General features: G+C 35.9%; 1 non-coding gene across 1 annotated transcript; it reads left to right on the top strand.

Moving 5' to 3' along the window:
* The first annotated feature begins 3,042 nt into the window (after positions 1 to 3,042).
* Positions 3,043 to 3,161, top strand: LOC111730897. The gene has a single exon (XR_002776859.1). It is a non-coding gene; the product is annotated as a 5S ribosomal RNA (ribosomal RNA).
* Positions 3,162 to 4,607: the final 1,446 nt, after the last annotated feature.

The raw sequence follows: 4,607 nt of genomic DNA, 5'->3' as shown, positions 1-4,607 counted from the left end.
ACAGTATTGTCAACTACAGTCCCCATGCTGTATCTTAGGTCCTAGGAACTTATTCATCTTTTAATTGAAAGTTTATATCCTTTGATCAACATTTCTTCATTTCCCCTGACTCTCATCTCCTGGCAACAACCATCGTACTCTCTATTTCTATGAGTTCAATGTTTTTAGGTTTCACATATAAGTGAGATCGTACAGTAATTGTCTTTTTCTGTCTGACTTCTTTCACTAAGCATAGTGTCCCCAAGGTCCATCTATGCTGTTCCTTCTTTCTCATAGCCGAGTAATATCCCACTGTAAATATATATACCACATTTTTCTGTATCCATTTATCTGTTGATGGAAACTTAAGTCATATCTATATTTTGGCTTTTGCGAATAATACTGCATTGAACATGGAGTGCAGATGTATCTTTGAAATTCTATTTTCATTTCCCTTGTATATATACCCAGAAATGGGATTGCTGGATCATATGGGAGTTCTATTTTTAATTTCTTTTAGAACCTCAGTACTGTTTTTCATGTACCAATTTACATTCCCACCAACAGTGCATAAGGGTTTGCTTTTCTCTACACCTTCACACACTTATCTATTATCTTATAGCTCTTCTAAGAGGTAGAGGTGATATTTCATTGTGGTTTTGATTTGCATTTCTCTGATGATTTAGTGATGTTGAGCACCTGCTCATGCACCTGTTGGCCATTGATATTTCTTCTTTGGAAAAATGTCTATTCGAGTTGTTTGCCCATTTTTAAATCAGATCGTTATTAATATTTTTGCTATTGAGTTGTATGAATTCCTTATATATTCTGAATATTAACTACTTGTCAAATATATGGTTTGCAGATATTTTCTTCCATTCTATAGGCTGCCTTTAAAATTTGTTGGTTGTTTGTTTTGCTATGTAGAAGCTTTTTAGTTTGATGTAGCTCTACTTGGTGAATTTTGCCTTTTTTATGCTTGTGCTTTTGGTTTCATCTCCAAAAAAGCCATTTCCAAGACCAATATCAAGGTGATTTTTCACTAAGTTTTGTTCTAGTTTTGTGGTTTTAGGTCTTATATTTAAGTCCTTACCCTATTTTGAGTTAATTTTTGTGAGTGGTGTAAGATAGGGGTCCTATTTTATTCTTCTGCATGTGGATATCCAGTTTTCCCAGCATCATTTATTGACAAGACCATGCTTTTCCCATTGTGTATTCTTGGCTCCCTTGTCAAATATTAGTTGACCAAGTATGCATAGGTTTATTTCTGGGCTCTTGAGTCTCTTCCACTGATCTATGCTTCTGTTTTCATGTCAGTACCATGTTGTTTGACTAATATAGCTTTGTAATATAGTTTGAAATCTGGTAGATACCCCAAAGAGGGATTGCTCAGTAATATGGTAGCTCTATTCTTGATATTTTGAGGAGCCTCTGTACTGTTTTCCATAACGGCTGTACCAATTTACATTCCTGCCAGCAGTGTACAAGGGTTCCCTTTTCTCTGCATTTTCTCTAACACTTATTTCTTATTGATAATAGCCATTATCAATCAGTGAAGTGACAGCTCATTGTAATTTTGATTTGCATTTCCCTTATAGTTATTACTGATGAACAGTTTTTCATATATCTGTTGGCCATCTGTATGTCTTCTTGGAAATGTGTCTAATCAGGTCCTCTCCTCATTCGTAAATCAGATTGTTTTTTTGTTGTTGTTGTTGTTGTTGATTTATAGGAATTCTTTATGTATCATTGATATTATCCCCTTATCAGAGGTATCGTTTGCAAGTATCTTCTCCCATTTTGTTGGTTGCCTTTTTATTTTGTTGATGGTTTCTTTCACTGTGCAGAATCTTTTTAGTTTGATGTAGTCATATTCCTTTATTTTTGCTTTTACTTCCCTTGTCTTTGGGATCAAGTTCACAAAGACCCCTCTGAGACCAAGGTTCATAAGTTTAGTGCCTATGTTTTCTTCCATGCATCTTATTGTTTCAGGTCTTATATTCAAATCTTTAACCCATTCTGAGTTCATTTTTTATATATGATATCAGATTGTCTACTTTCACTCTTTGGCACGTGGCTTTCCAGTTTTCCCAGCACCATTTATTGAAGAGGCTTTCTTTTCTCCACTGTATGTTTTAGGTTCCTTTATTGGAAAAAAAAAAAAAGAAAAGAAAAAAAGAAATCTGGCAGTATAATGCCACTAGCTTTCTTCTTTCTCAAGATTTTTTTTTGACCGTTTGGGTATTTTGTGGTTCCATACACATTTTCAGATTTTTTTTCCAGTCCTATTAAAAATGACATTAGGATTTTGATAGGGATTGCATTGAACCTATAGATGGCTATGAGTAGTGTGGACATTTTTTTTTAATTCTCAAATTAAATTTATTGGGGTAACACTGGTTAATGCAATCATATAATTTCAGGTGTACATTATAATTTATATTCTGTTGTGTGTTCACCACCCAAAGTCCAATTTCTTTCAGCTACCATATATTTGATTCCCTTTACCCACTTCACCCTTCCCCTACCCACCTATATTTGACCCCCTTTACTTCGTCTACCTCTCTTCCTCCTTCCCCACCCCACTAGTAACCACTACTCTATAGTCCTCTGGTAACCACTAGTCTATAGTCCGTGTCCATGAGTCTCTGTTTGTTAGTATGGACATTTTAACAATATTAACTGCTCTGATCCATGACCACGGGATATCTTTCCATTTATTTGTGTCATCTTCAATTTCTTTCCACAGTGTCCTATTGTTTTCAGCGTGTAGATATTTCACATCCTTGGTTAAAGGTGATGGAGTGTTTGAAGAACAGAGAAGGAAAAATAACCATCCTTTCTAGAGCTGACTGGGTAAAATCCAATATGAAGTAGATGGTACTTCTTCTAAAATAATTTAAAATGCTAGCAGAGCTAGGTATGGTATGTCGAGTAAGCTTTTTTCCCCCTGAGAATTCATTTATTAAAATGACAGTTTTCAGAACATCTTGTCTTGGGGGAATATTTGATATTAGGGAACAGAAACCCGTTTAAAGAAACTCATCTTAAAAGTGAGTCTGCGTCTATGGCCATGCTACCCTGAACAAGCCCAATCCCGTCTGATCTTGGAAGCTAAGCAGGGTCGGGCCTGGTTAGTACTTGGATGGGAGACCACCTAGGAAGACCAGGTGCTGTAGGCTTAAAAAAATAAAAAATAAAAATAAGAAATTGTAAGCTGACAAGATCCTTGCAACTGGTAAGGGTTGCCTTGCCTTAAAAAAAAAAAAAAAAGTATCCTACAAGGGTACAGGGATTCTGCCGGAGTCTAAATTGCTGGCGTTGTAACATTATTACAGATTAAAATCAAATATTGTAATTTGTCTTTGCTTTAGGTTTCAATAAAGCCATAAACATGAAAGCCTTCTTCTGCAATACCATTGGCCATTATGAAATATTTTATCGCTTGATTCAGAGTGTACAGTGTTTTGGAGGCTATCCATACCAGCCATCTTACTTAGTAAGATTTCCAGTTAATATATTAAGATTATAGTTATCTTGAATTCTCACAAAACTTATGACCTTCCAAGGACAGACTGCGTTTAGTTACCAGATTGCCTTACCAATATTAACACTGGTACTTATTTGAGGTCTTCCTTATTTACAGCTGAAATATGTAAGCACACAGATGTTGGCCTAATGGCTAGATGACAGGAAACCCTATCGTTTTCTTTTTTATTTAAATATATCTAATTCTTGTCTCTGATGGCTTCCTCTGTCACCTCTGGAGTAAGTATGTCACCTCTGGAGTAAGTAGGACTAATACTGGCTGCAGCAAAATCACTATTCTCATTTATCATGCTAATTGCAATTTAATGAGGAGAGGCCCGAGGCTGGAAGACTTGTCTACCTAGAGTCCTATTGGAGTGGAGTTTATTATGGTAATTAATACAGCCTGTGATAATTAAATTGCTTTACTAGATAGGTACTGTATTTATCATAAAGATTCACTATAGCATAACTTTTATGAGGGTATTCAAAGAGCAGTTTTGAAAATCAAATTCTCTGAAGTTTTTAGTAAGAATTATAGTTTGTACTCTACTTTCGGATATTTCTCCTCAGAACAAGACTGACTACATATTTTGGAGAGCCCAGATCAAAATGAAAAAAATAATGCAGGGGCTCTTTTGCACAAAACACAAAGAAAGTCTCATAAAGGTACTAAAACGTAAAGCTTTTTTTTCTATCTTCTGCATATCCTCTCTGCTTGTAAGCATTCTCCATTGTCCCATTGAACTTCACTTATAAAACATAAATTCAAAGATAAAATTATTATGAATTTCAAGATGGTGACAACATGAGGCCTGCGTGGAGGGTCCTGTGTGACTGCTCAGATTGATTTCATTCCCAAGAAGCCAGCCCTTTCCCAGAGAGCAGAAGTATAGAAGGCAACTCATTTTTACATAGTTGAGAATGAGCTAATCTCATGCCAGACTTTGTAATGCGATACAGTATGAAGGAAGTCCAGTCAAATTTGGGCCATGAGACCACTGGAACTCAGGCTGGGAAAAAGCCGAGGAGGGTAACCGGGACAATGAAAATGAACCAGCAATGAGGGCTCCTGCTAAGACAGGAAATAATTCCAAGAT

The sequence above is a fragment of the Pteropus vampyrus genome, unplaced genomic scaffold (assembly GCF_000151845.1).
Source record: "Pteropus vampyrus isolate Shadow unplaced genomic scaffold, Pvam_2.0 Scaffold339, whole genome shotgun sequence".
Lineage (NCBI taxonomy): Eukaryota > Metazoa > Chordata > Mammalia > Chiroptera > Pteropodidae > Pteropus > Pteropus vampyrus.
The sequence above is the reverse complement of the archived record's forward strand: the minus strand, read 5'-3'. Positions and strand labels throughout refer to the sequence as shown.